Consider the following 14,124-nt stretch of genomic DNA (forward strand, 5'->3'; position numbering starts at 1 on the left):
GGGAGGGAAGCTGCGCCCCGGCCGAGTCAGACTCAGCCGTTGCGCCCCCCCCGAGCCCGCAGCGCGTAGCGCGGAAGCCATACGCCCCCCCGATGCGGAGCGACAGACGCCCCCGCGACCGCGGTTGGTCGGGAAGGCTTTTCGGATAGAGGTCGGACGGTGTGTGTGGACGGCTTCCCGTGGTGCCGCCGCTATCAAGCCGGAGGGTTTGAGAAACGACATTCGCGGAAGGACCGGCGCGGCCGGCGGACGCTCGCACGCGCGGCGCCCGACACTCAGCCGCTCGCTCGGCCTCCGTGGATCGTGGCTAGGTGGGATGGATGCCAAACCGGGTCGTCTCGGTCTCGCCGCAGTACGGTCGCGCCGGGGCCTGCGGGGCGGCGCGGGGAGCGCACGCTCACGCGGCGGCCGGGGCGCTAGAGTGCGACCCGCAGTGGGTAGGAACCGTCCACCCGACGTCGGACGAGCCGAGGCCGATGGGGGCCCTACCAAGGCGGGTCATGAGTGCCAGTCGGTCAGTTGGGTGAGGGGGTACTCGGAGGCCCGCCGGGAGCAGACGGGCGACCGGGGATGGGGGGCGTACGCGGGCGGGCGCCGGGAGAAAACGGCCCGTCCGGGGTCGAATCTCGGCCTGTGTTTAAGGAGCCGGCCGGGCATCACGCTCCTTCCTTGGATGGACAACATTCGCAGTTGACACTTTGTGTCATTTTATCCGAGCGGGCGGGCGCCGCGAGGCGGACCGTCCGGGGCGACTCTCGGCCTGTGTTTAAGGAGCCGGCCGGGCATCACGCTCCTTCCTTGGATGGACAACATTCGCAGTTGACACTTTGTGTCATTTTATCCGAGCAGACGGGCGCCGCGAGGCGGACCGTCCGGGGCGACTCTCGGCCTGTGTTTAAGGAGCCGGCCGGGCATCACGCTCCTTCCTTGGATGGACAACATTCGTAGTTGACACTTTGTGTCATTTTATCCGAGCGGGCGGGCGCCGCGAGGCGGACCGTCCGGGGCGACTCTCGGCCTGTGTTTAAGGAGCCGGCCGGGCATCACGCTCCTTCCTTGGATGGACAACATTCGCAGTTGACACTTTGTGTCATTTTGTTCGGCCTGTGTTTAAGGAGGCGGCCGTCCTCCACTCGGTCCGTGTTTAAGGAGCAACACTCGCGCTCCGGTTCGGCCTGTGTTTAAGGAGGCGGCCGTCCTCCCCTTGGTCTGTGTTAAGGGCGACACTCGGTCCGTGTTTAAGGAGCCTGGCCCTCGCGCTCCGGTTCGGCCTGTATTTAGGGAGGCGGCCGTCCTCCGCTTGGTCTGTGTTAAGGGCGACACTCGGTCCGTGTTTAAGGAGCCTGGCCCTGACGCTCCTCTCCGGCCTGTGTTTAAGGAGGCGGCCGTCCTCCCCTTGGTCTGTGTTAAGGGCGACACTCGGTCCGTGTTTAAGGAGCCTGGCCCTCGCGCTCCGGTTCGGCCTGTATTTAGGGAGGCGGCCGTCCTCCGCTTGGTCTGTGTTAAGGGCGACACTCGGTCCGTGTTTAAGGAGCCTGGCCCTGACGCTCCTCTCCGGCCTGTGTTTAAGGAGGCGGCCGTCCTCCCCTTGGTCTGTGTTAAGGGCGACACTCGGTCCGTGTTTAAGGAGCGGCCCTCGCGCTCCGGTTCGGCCTGTATTTAGGGAGGCGGCCGTCCTCCGCTTGGTCTGTGTTAAGGGCGACACTCGGTCCGTGTTTAAGGAGCCGGCCCTGACGCTCCTCTTCGGCCTGTGTTTAAGGAGGCGGCCGTCCTCCACTTCCTTCCATGCACCACCACATTCGCAGTTGACACTTTGCCATTTTTTCAGAGAGGTGACACTTTGTCGTTTTTTCGAAAGTTGACACTTAGCCGTTTTTTCGAAAGTTGACACTTAGCCGTTTTTTCGAAAGTTGACACTTAGTCACTTTTTCGCCACAGTGACACCTCCAGCGCGTGCCACGGCGCTTTTCAGGTCTTCTATCCGACCTTGTGCTGTCGAGGACGGCGTGTCCGACGCCGTGGGGAGACCAGCACCATCTCCTCCATACTCGTAAACGAGGTGCTTTGGAAAACGGGGGGAAAGTCGATGAGTACACTGACTACTGGGACCATTTCATTGTACTCTGGCGCACCTGAAGACCAAAAAAGGTACTGCACCTTAGCCCGGGTACCTCACCCCCTGGTACCTCGAGGAGAACTTAGAAAAATTTCGACAAATTTTTGGTGAGCTCCAGGGAGAGAGGCTGAAGGCGGAGACCGGCGTTTTTCGTCTTCCGGGTTCGACCCGGGAACCAGCGCCGAGCGGACACATTCGCTCGCAAGTGCCGTTGGCACTTAGAAAATTTTTCGTTTGTCATGAGCTCCGGGCGGAGACCGGCGTTTTTCGTCTTCCGGGTTCGACCCGGGAACCAGCGCCGAGCGGACACATTCGCTCGCAAGTGCCGTTGGCACTTAGAAAATTTTTCGTTTGTCATGAGCTCCGGGCGGAGACCGGCGTTTTTCGTCTTCCGGTTTCGACCCGGGAACCAGCGCCGAGCGGACACATTCGCTCGCAAGTGCCGTTGGCACTTAGAAAATTTTTCGTTTGCCATGAGCTCCGGGCGGAGACCGGCGTTTTTCGTCTTCCGGGTTCGACCCGGGAACCAGCGCCGAGCGGACACATTCGCTCGCAAGTGCCGTTGGCACTTAGAAAATTTTTCGTTTGCCATGAGCTCCGGGCGGAGACCGGCATTTTTCGTCATTCGAGGCCGACGGGGGAACCAGCCGGAGCGGACACGTTTGCTCGGAAGAGCCGTTGGCACTTAGAAAAAATTTCCGTGTCTCGTGAGCTCCAGGGGGGACAGGCTGGTTTTATTCATCCGTAGCCGACATGGGAACCAGCGCGGAGCGGATTGGTGTTGCGCTGGCATATACCTCATCTCTCTCAGGAGTCCCCCCCTTATACGTGCCGATTGTGTTTTGGAAAACGGGGGGTAACTGGATGAGTACACTGACTAGGGGGACCAGTACACTAGCGAGTGGGACCAGTACACTGACTAGTGGGACCAACACACTATGAGCGCCTGGTACCTAAAATGGAAGTATAGAGGCCGAATTTCGGGCAAGATCACGCCGGGTTAGGCTTCCAGGACCTCGGCTAAGCAATTTTAACGGGTCGCCCGGTTCTTTTTTGATCCAGCCCGGTTCTTTTTTTTATCCAGCCCGGTTCTTTTTACACTTCCAGCTGGAGCTCGGGAGCGGCTTTTTGCACAAGATCACGCCGTGTTAGGCTTCCAGGACCTCGGCTAAGCAATTTTAACGGGTCGCCCGGTTCTTTTTTTTATCCAGCCCGGTTCTTTTTTTATCCAGCCCGGTTCTTTTTACACTTCCAGCTGGAGCTCGGGAGCGGCTTTTTGCACAAGATCACGCCGTGTTAGGCTTCCAGGACCTCGGCTAAGCAATTTTAACGGGTCGTCCGGTTCTTTTTTTTATCCAGCCCGGTTCTTTTTTTTATCCAGCCCGGTTATTTTTACACTTCCAGCTGGAGCTCGGGAGCGGCTTTTTGCACAAGATCACGCCGTGTTAGGCTTCCAGGACCTCGGCTAAGCAATTTTAACGGGTCGCCCGGTTCTTTTTTTTTTTATCCAGCCCGGTTCTTTTTTTATCCAGCCTGGTTCTTTTTACACTTCCAGCTGGAGCTCGGGAGCGGCTTTTTGCACAAGAACACGCCGTGTTAGGCTTCCAGGACCTCGGCTAAGCAATTTTAACGGGTCGCCCGGTTCTTTTTTGATCCAGCCCGGTTCTTTTTTTTATCCAGCCCGGTTCTTTTTACACTTCCAGCTGGAGCTCGGGAGCGGCTTTTTGCACAAGATCACGCCGTGTTAGGCTTCCAGGACCTCGGCTAAGCAATTTTAACGGGTCGCCCGGTTCTTTTTTTTTTATCCAGCCCGGTTCTTTTTTTATCCAGCCTGGTTCTTTTTACACTTCCAGCTGGAGCTCGGGAGCGGCTTTTTGCACAAGATCACGCCGTGTTAGGCTTCCAGGACGTCGGCTAAGCAATTTTAACGGGTCGCCCGGTTCTTTTTTTGATCCAGCCCGGTTCTTTTTTTATCCAGCCCGGTTCTTTTTACACTTCCAGCTGGAGCTCGGGAGCGGCTTTTTGCACAAGAACACGCCGTGTTAGGCTTCCAGGACCTCGGCTAAGCAATTTTAACGGGTCGCCCGGTTCTTTTTTGATCCAGCCCGGTTCTTTTTTTTATCCAGCCCGGTTCTTTTTACACTTCCAGCTGGAGCTCGGGAGCGGCTTTTTGCACAAGATCACGCCGTGTTAGGCTTCCAGGACGTCGGCTAAGCAATTTTAACGGGTCGCCCGGTTCTTTTTTTGATCCAGCCCGGTTCTTTTTTTATCCAGCCCGGTTCTTTTTACACTTCCAGCTGGAGCTCGGGAGCGGCTTTTTGCACAAGAACACGCCGTGTTAGGCTTCCAGGACCTCGGCTAAGCAATTTTAACGGGTCGCCCGGTTCTTTTTTGATCCAGCCCGGTTCTTTTTTTATCCAGCCCGGTTCTTTTTACACTTCCAGCTGGAGCTCGGGAGCGGCTTTTTGCACAAGATCACCCCGTGTTAGGCTTCCAGGACCTCGGCTAAGCAATTTTAACGGGTCGCCCGGTTCTTTTTTTTATCCAGCCCGGTTCTTTTTACACTTCCAGCTGGAGCTCGGGAGCGGCTTTTTGCACAAGATCACGCCGTGTTAGGCTTCCAGGACCTCGGCTAAGCAATTTTAACGGGTCGCCCGGTTCTTTTTTGATCCAGCCCGGTTCTTTTTTTATCCAGCCCGGTTCTTTTTACACTTCCAGCTGGAGCTCGGGAGCGGCTTTTTGCACAAGATCACGCCGTGTTAGGCTTCCAGGACCTCGGCTAAGCGATTTTAACGGGTCGCCCGGTTCTTTTTTTTTTATCCAGCCCGGTTCTTTTTTTATCCAGCCTGGTTCTTTTTACACTTCCAGCTGGAGCTCGGGAGCGGCTTTTTGCACAAGATCACGCCGTGTTAGGCTTCCAGGACGTCGGCTAAGCAATTTTAACGGGCCGCCCGGTTCTTTTTTGATCCAGCCCGGTTCTTTTTTTTATCCAGCCTGGTTCTTTTTACACTTCCAGCTGGAGCTCGGGAGCGGCTTTTTGCACAAGATCACGCCGGGTTAGGCTTCCAGGACCTCGGCTAAGCAATTTTAACGGGCCGCCCGGTTCTTTTTTGATCCAGCCCGGTTCTTTTTTTTATCCAGCCTGGTTCTTTTTACACTTCCAGCTGGAGCTCGGGAGCGGCTTTTTGCACAAGATCACGCCGGGTTAGGCTTCCAGGACCTCGGCTAAGCAATTTTAACGGGTCGCCCGGTTCTTTTTTGATCCAGCCCGGTTCTTTTTTTTATCCAGCCTGGTTCTTTTTACACTTCCAGCTGGAGCTCGGGAGCGGCTTTTTGCACAAGATCACGCCGTGTTAGGCTTCCAGGACCTCGGCTAAGCAATTTTAACGGGTCGCCCGGTTCTTTTTTGATCCAGCCCGGTTCTTTTTTTTATCCAGCCTGGTTCTTTTTACACTTCCAGCTGGAGCTCTGGAGCGGCTTTTTGCACAAGATCACGCCGTGTTAGGCTTCCAGGACCTCGGCTAAGCAATTTTAACGGGTCGCCCGGTTCTTTTTTTTATCCAGCCCGGTTCTTTTTTTATCCAGCCCGGTTCTTTTTACACTTCCAGCTGGAGCTCGGGAGCGGCTTTTTGCACAAGATCACGTCGTGTTAGGCTTCCAGGACCTCGGCTAAGCAATTTTAACGGGCCGCCCGGTTCTTTTTTTTATCCAGCCCGGTTCTTTTTTTATCCAGCCTGGTTCTTTTTACACTTCCAGCTGGAGCTCGGGAGCGGCTTTTTGCACAAGATCACGCCGGGTTAGGCTTCCAGGACCTCGGCTAAGCAATTTTACCGGGTCGCCCGGTTCTTTTTTTGAACCAGCCCGGTTCTTTTTACACTTCCAGCTGGAGCTCAGCAGCGGCTATTTGCACAAGATCACGCCGGGTTAGGCTTCCAGGACCTCGGTTAAGCACTTCTAACGGGCCCTGGTCCACCCCTGCCAGCGCAATTCAAAACTTGGCATTAATTTCGACCTAAGAGACGAAGTCTGATTTTTTTCTACCACTTGGGCGGCCTTTTTGCACCCAGAACACCCGCACCGGCACCATAAATTCGAAGGGTGCCGAGTGCGTCGGCGCAGATTCTGCGACGGAGTGACACTTCCCTCTTGTGGACATTCGGCGGTAGGTGAAATGCGCACTCGGTCTTCTCTTTTCTTTTCCTTCCAGTGAAACTTTGGCAACATTCTGCGAGCTGCTGGCTTCCAGAACCTCGGCCAAGCAGGTGGAGGATTTTTTTCCACTTCCAGCTGGAGGTGAGGAGGGACTTTTTGGGCAAGATCACGCCGACTTAGCAAGCAAGGTGGAAGTGCCAGCATGCTCCGTGGCTGGAAGTGTGGATGTGCCAGCACCCTCCGTGCCTGGAGCTATGGAAGTGTGGAGCTCCAGCACCCTCCGTGCCTATGGAAGTGTGGAGCTCCAGCACCCTCCCTGCCTATGGAAGTGTGGAGCTCCAGCACCCTCCCTGCCTATGGAAGTGTGGAGCTCCAGCACCCTCCCTGCCTATGGAAGTGTGGAGCTCCAGCACCCTCCCTGCCTATGGAAGTGTGGAGCTCCAGCACCCTCCCTGCCTATGGAAGTGTGGAGCTCCAGCACCCTCCCTGCCTATGGAAGTGTGGAGCTCCAGCACCCTCCCTGCCTATGGAAGTGTGGAGCTCCAGCACCCTCCCTGCCTATGGAAGTGTGGAGCTCCAGCACCCTCCCTGCCTATGGAAGTGTGGAGCTCCAGCACCCTCCCTGCCTATGGAAGTGTGGAGCTCCAGCACCCTCCCTGCCTATGGAAGTGTGGAGCTCCAGCACCCTCCCTGCCTATGGAAGTGTGGAGCTCCAGCACCCTCCCTGCCTATGGAAGTGTGGAGCTCCAGCACCCTCCCTGCCTATGGAAGTGTGGAGCTCCAGCACCCTCCCAGCCTATGGAAGTGTGGAGCTCCAGCACCCTCCCTGCCTATGGAAGTGTGGAGCTCCAGCACCCTCCCTGCCTATGGAAGTGTGGAGCTCCAGCACCCTCCCTGCCTATGGAAGTGTGGAGCTCCAGCACCCTCCCTGCCTATGGAAGTGTGGAGCTCCAGCACCCTCCCTGCCTATGGAAGTGTGGAGCTCCAGCACCCTCCCTGCCTATGGAAGTGTGGAGCTCCAGCACCCTCCCTGCCTATGGAAGTGTGGAGCTCCAGCACCCTCCCTGCCTATGGAAGTGTGGAGCTCCAGCACCCTCCCTGCCTATGGAAGTGTGGAGCTCCAGCACCCTCCCTGCCTATGGAAGTGTGGAGCTCCAGCACCCTCCCTGCCTATGGAAGTGTGGAGCTCCAGCACCCTCCCTGCCTATGGAAGTGTGGAGCTCCAGCACCCTCCCTGCCTATGGAAGTGTGGAGCTCCAGCACCCTCCCTGCCTATGGAAGTGTGGAGCTCCAGCACCCTCCCTGCCTATGAAGTGTGGAGCTCCAGCACCCTCCCTGCCTATGGAAGTGTGGAGCTCCAGCACCCTCCCAGCCTATGGAAGTGTGGAGCTCCAGCACCCTCCCTGCCTATGGAAGTGTGGAGCTCCAGCACCCTCCCTGCCTATGGAAGTGGTGGAGCTCCAGCACCCTCCCTGCCTATGGAAGTGTGGAGCTCCAGCACCTCCCTGCCTATGGAAGTGTGGAGCTCCAGCACCCTCCCTGCCTATGGAAGTGTGGAGCTCCAGCACCCTCCCTGCCTATGGAAGTGTGGAGCTCCAGCACCCTCCCTGCCTATGGAAGTGTGGAGCTCCAGCACCCTCCCTGCCTATGGAAGTGTGGAGCTCCAGCACCCTCCCTGCCTATGGAAGTGTGGAGCTCCAGCACCCTCCCTGCCTATGGAAGTGTGGAGCTCCAGCACCCTCCCTGCCTATGGAAGTGTGGAGCTCCAGCACCCTCCCTGCCTATGGAAGTGTGGAGCTCCAGCACCCTCCCTGCCTATGGAAGTGTGGAGCTCCAGCACCCTCCCTGCCTATGGAAGTGTGGAGCTTCAGCACCCTCCCTGCCTATGGAAGTGTGGAGCTCCAGCACCCTCCCTGCCTATGGAAGTGTGGAGCTCCAGCACCCTCCCTGCCTATGGAAGTGTGGAGCTCCAGCACCCTCCCTGCCTATGGAAGTGTGGAGCTCCAGCACCCTCCCTGCCTATGGAAGTGTGGAGCTCCAGCACCCTCCCAGCCTATGGAAGTGTGGAGCTCCAGCACCCTCCCTGCCTATGGAAGTGTGGAGCTCCAGCACCCTCCCTGCCTATGGAAGTGTGGAGCTCCAGCACCCTCCCTGCCTATGGAAGTGTGGAGCTCCAGCACCCTCCCTGCCTATGGAAGTGTGGAGCTCCAGCACCCTCCCTGCCTATGGAAGTGTGGAGCTAGAGCACCCTCCTGCCTATGGAAGTGTGGAGCTCAGCACCCTCCCTGCCTATGGAAGTGTGGAGCTCCAGCACCCTCCCTGCCTATGGAAGTGTGGAGCTCCAGCACCCTCCCTGCCTATGGAAGTGTGGAGCTCCAGCACCCTCCCTGCCTATGGAAGTGTGGAGCTCCAGCACCCTCCCTGCCTATGGAAGTGTGGAGCTCCAGCACCCTCCCTGCCTATGGAAGTGTGGAGCTCCAGCACCCTCCCTGCCTATGGAAGTGTGGAGCTCCAGCACCCTCCCAGCCTATGGAAGTGTGGAGCTCCAGCACCCTCCTGCCTATGGAAGTGTGGAGCTCCAGCACCCTCCCTGCCTATGGAAGTGTGGAGCTCCAGCACCCTCCCTGCCTATGGAAGTGTGGAGCTCCAGCACCCTCCCTGCCTATGGAAGTGTGGAGCTCCAGCACCCTCCCTGCCTATGGAAGTGTGGAGCTCCAGCACCCTCCCTGCCTATGGAAGTGTGGAGCTCCAGCACCCTCCCTGCCTATGGAAGTGTGGAGCTCCAGCACCCTCCCTGCCTATGGAAGTGTGGAGCTCCAGCACCCTCCCTGCCTATGGAAGTGTGGAGCTCCAGCACCCTCCCTGCCTATGGAAGTGTGGAGCTCCAGCACCCTCCCTGCCTATGGAAGTGTGGAGCTCCAGCACCCTCCCTGCCTATGGAAGTGTGGAGCTCCAGCACCCTCCCTGCCTATGGAAGTGTGGAGCTCCAGCACCCTCCCTGCCTATGGAAGTGTGGAGCTCCAGCACCCTCCCTGCCTATGGAAGTGTGGAGCTCCAGCACCCTCCCTGCCTATGGAAGTGTGGAGCTCCAGCACCCTCCCTGCCTATGGAAGTGTGGAGCTCCAGCACCCTCCCTGCCTATGGAAGTGTGGAGCTCCAGCACCCTCCCTGCCTATGGAAGTGTGGAGCTCCAGCACCCTCCCTGCCTATGGAAGTGTGGAGCTCCAGCACCCTCCCTGCCTATGGAAGTGTGGAGCTCCAGCACCCTCCCTGCCTATGGAAGTGTGGAGCTCCAGCACCCTCCCTGCCTATGGAAGTGTGGAGCTCCAGCACCCTCCCTGCCTATGGAAGTGTGGAGCTCCAGCACCCTCCCTGCCTATGGAAGTGTGGAGCTCCAGCACCCTCCCTGCCTATGGAAGTGTGGAGCTCCAGCACCCTCCCTGCCTATGGAAGTGTGGAGCTCCAGCACCCTCCCTGCCTATGGAAGTGTGGAGCTCCAGCACCCTCCCTGCCTATGGAAGTGTGGAGCTCCAGCACCCTCCCTGCCTATGGAAGTGTGGAGCTCCAGCACCCTCCCTGCCTATGGAAGTGTGGAGCTCCAGCACCCTCCCTGCCTATGGAAGTGTGGAGCTCCAGCTCCCTCCCTGCCTATGGAAGTGTGGAGCTCCAGCACCCTCCCTGCCTATGGAAGTGTGGAGCTCCAGCACCCTCCCTGCCTATGGAAGTGTGGAGCTCCAGCACCCTCCCTGCCTATGGAAGTGTGGAGCTCCAGCACCCTCCCTGCCTATGGAAGTGTGGAGCTCCAGCACCCTCCCTGCCTATGGAAGTGTGGAGCTCCAGCACCCTCCCTGCCTATGGAAGGGGAGCCCACACCCTCCCGCCTAGGGAATGTGACTCCACACCCCCAGCCTTGAGCCACCCCCGGCAGCAGCTTCCACGCCGCTCGGCTACACTCTCTCACAAGCCCCGCCTGGAGCTCCCCAGCCCGCCCCTGGTACCTCAACTACCGAGGCCAGCCGCTCGACCAGGCCGGCCCAGAGTTCCAGCCGCTCGGCTTCACTCTCTCACAAGCCCCGCCTGGAGCTCCCCAGCCCGCCCCTGGTACCTCAACTACCGAGGCCAGCCGCTCGACCACGCCGGCGCAGAGTTTCCAGCCGCTCGGATAAGCTCTGCCACTCTCCCGCTAAGCAGCCACCGGTAACGGGGAAATGTCGCCCGCCTTGTGGACACGCCCTTGTAAATGAATGGGCTTTCGCACTTAGTGCAATTTTCGCCAGCTCCGTGGCTGCAAGTATGGAGCTATGGAGCCACCAGCCAGGCTGGAGCTCTGGAGCTCTGGAAGTATGGAGCTCTGGAGCTCTGGAGCTATGGAGCTATGGAGCTATGGAGCTATGGAGCTATGGAGCTCTGGGGCTATGGAGCTATGGAGCTATGGAGCTATGGAAGTATGGAGCTATGGAGCTATGGAGCTATGGAAGTATGGAAGTATGGAGCTATGGAGCTATGGAAGTACGGAGCTATGGAGCTATGGAAGTATGGAAGTATGGTAGTATGGAGCTATGGAGCTATGGAGCTATGGAGCTCTGGAGCTCTGGAGCTATGGAGCTATGGAAGTAGGGAGCTATGGAGCTCTATGGATGTATGGAGCTATGGAGCCACCAGCCAGCCAGGCTGGAGCTATGGAAGTATGGAGCCATGGAGCTCCGGAGCTATGGAAGTATGGAGCTATGGAGCTCTGGTGCTATGGAGCTATGGAGCTCTGGTGCTATGGAGCTATGGAGCTCTGGTGCTATGGAGCTATGGAGCTCTGGTGCTATGGAGCTATGGAGCTCTGGTGCTATGGAGCTATGGGAGCTCTGGTGCTATGGAGCTATGGAGCTCTGGTGCTATGGAGCTATGGAGCTCTGGTGCTATGGAGCTATGGAGCTCTGGTGCTATGGAGCTATGGAGCTCTGGTGCTATGGAGCTATGGAGCTCTGGTGCTATGGAGCTATGGAGCTCTGGTGCTATGGAGCTATGGACTCTGGTGCTATGGAGCTATGGAGCTCTGGTGCTATGGAGCTATGGAGCTATGGAGCTCTGGTGCTATGGAGCTATGGAGCTCTGGTGCTATGGAGCTATGGAGCTCTGGTGCTATGGAGCTATGGAGCTCTGGTGCTATGGAGCTCTGGTGCTATGGAGCTATGGAGCTCTGGTGCTATGGAGCTCTGGAGCTCTGGAGGTATGGAGCTATGGAGCCACCAGCCAGCACCCTCCGTGGCTGGATCAATGGAAGTGTTTTAGGTACCAGGCAGCCAAAGGGCCGAGGCCTCACGCTCGACCACGCCGGCGCAGAGTTCCAGCCGCTCGGATAAGCTCTGTCACTCACCCGCCGCGCAGCCACCGGTAACGGGGAAATGTCGCCGCCTTGTGGACACGCCGTTGTAAATGAATGGGCTTTCGCACTTAGTGCAATTTTAGCCAACTCTCTGACTGGAGCTATGGAAGTATGGAGCTATGGAGCCACCAGCCACCCAGGCTGGAGCTATGGAGCTATGGAGCTCTGGTGCTATGGGAGCTATGGAGCTCTGGTGCTATGGAGCTATGGAGCTCTGGTGCTATGGAGCTATGGAGCTCTGGTGCTATGGAGCTATGGAGCTCTGGTGCTATGGAGCTATGGAGCTCTGGTGCTATGGAGCTATGGAGCTCTGGTGCTATGGAGCTATGGAGCTCTGGTGCTATGGAGCTATGGAGCTCTGGTGCTATGGAGCTATGGAGCTCTGGTGCTATGGAGCTATGGAGCTCTGGTGCTATGGAGCTATGGAGCTCTGGTGCTATGGAGCTATGGAGCTCTGGTGCTATGGAGCTATGGAGCTCTGGTGCTATGGAGCTATGGAGCCCTGGAGCCCTGGAGCTATGGAGCCCTGGAGCTATGGAGCTATGGAGCCCTGGAGCTATGGAGCTATGGAGCTCTGGTGCTATGGAGCTATGGAGGTATGGAGCCACCAGCCAGCACCCTCCGTGGCTGGATCAATGGAAGTGTTTTAGGTACCAGGCAGCCAAAGGGCCGAGGCCTCACGCTCGACCACGCCGGCGCAGAGTTCCAGCCGCTCGGATAAGCTCTGTCACTCACCCGCCGCGCAGCCACCGGTAACGGGGAAATGTCGCCGCCTGGCGGACACGCCGTTGTAAATGAATGGGCTTTCGCACTTAGTGCAATTTTCGCCAACTCTCTGACTGGAGCTATGGAAGTATGGAGCTATGGAGCCACCAGCCACCCAGGCTGGAGCTATGGAGCTCTGGAGGTATGGAGCTCTGGTGCTATGGAAGTCTGGAGCTATGGAGCTATGGAAGTATGGCGCTATGGAGCTATGGAGCTCTGGAAGTATGGAGCTATGGAGCTATGGAGCTCTGGAGGTATGGAGCTATGGAGCCCTGGAGCCCTGGAGCTATGGAGCCCTGGAGCTATGGAGCTATGGAGCCCTGGAGCTATGGAGCTATGGAGCCCTGGAGCTATGGAGCTATGGAGCCCTGGTGCTATGGAGCTATGGAGCTCTGGTGCTATGGAGCTATGGAGCTCTGGTGCTATGGAGCTATGGAGCTCTGGTGCTATGGAGCTATGGAGCTCTGGTGCTATGGAGCTATGGAGCTCTGGTGCTATGGAGCTATGGAGCTCTGGTGCTATGGAGCTATGGAGCTATGGAGCTCTGGAAGTATGGAGCTCTGGTGCTATGGAGCTATGGAGCTCTGGTGCTATGGAGCTATGGAGCTCTGGTGCTATGGAGCTATGGAGCTCTGGTGCTATGGAGCTATGGAGCTCTGGTGCTATGGAGCTATGGAGCTATGGAGCCACCAGCCAGCACCCTCCGTGGCTGGATCAATGGAAGTGTTTTAGGTACCAGGCAGCCAAAGGGCCGGGGCCTCACGCTCGACCACGCCGGCGCAGAGTTCCAGCCGCTCGGATAAGCTCTGTCACTCACCCGCCGCGCAGCCACCGGTAACGGGGAAATGTCGCCGCCTGGCGGACACGCCGTTGTAAATGAATGGCTTTCGCACTTAGTGCAATTTTAGCCAACTCCGTGGCTGCAAGTATGGAAGTATGGAGCTATGGAGCCACCAGCCCGCACCCTCCGCGGCTGGAGCTATGGAAGTATGGAGCTATGGGAGCTATGGAGCTATGGAAGTATGGGGCTATGGAAGTCTGGAGCTATGGAGCTCTGGGGCTATGGAGCTATGGAGGCTCCGGGGCTATGGAGCTCCGGGGCTATGGAGCTCCGGGGCTATGGAGCTCTGGAGCTATGGAAGTATGGATGATCCAGCACCCTCTGTGGCTGACCGCTGGTGCTCGGGGCCAGTGAACTCGGCACCCGCCTCCGGCGGGTGCCTCGGTGGACCGCCGTCGCTTGGGGCCAGTGAACTCGGCACCCGCCTTCGGCGGGTGCCTCGGTGACCGGTTGTCGCTTGGGGCCAGTGAACTCGGCACCCGCCTTCGGCGGGTGCCTCGGTGACCGGTTGTCGCTTGGGGCCGGTGAACTCGGCACCCGCCTTCGGCGGGTGCCTCGGTGACGCGTTGTCGCTTGGGGGCCGGTGAACTCGGCAACCCGCCTTCGGCGGGTGCCTCGGTGACCGGTTGTCGCTTGGGGCCGGTGAACTCGGCACCCGCCTTCGGCGGGTGCCTCGGTGGCGGTCGGGGTTGGTGCTTGGGGACCGGCTTCGCTTCTGGAAGTCTGGGGGAGGCGGTCTGGTGGTGGTGGGCCGACGTTGATGGTGGTGGGGCGGGAAGAAGAAGGTTATAGTCCCCCAGCCCGCCGCATAGGAAAATTTTAGGTACCAGGAGGTGGATTTTTTTTTGCACCGGCGGTTAGGGAGCCGACCCC

Source organism: Syngnathus leptorhynchus, unplaced genomic scaffold (genome assembly GCF_054491065.1).
Source record: "Syngnathus leptorhynchus isolate UIUO unplaced genomic scaffold, UIUO_Slep HiC_scaffold_408, whole genome shotgun sequence".
NCBI lineage: Eukaryota > Metazoa > Chordata > Actinopteri > Syngnathiformes > Syngnathidae > Syngnathus > Syngnathus leptorhynchus.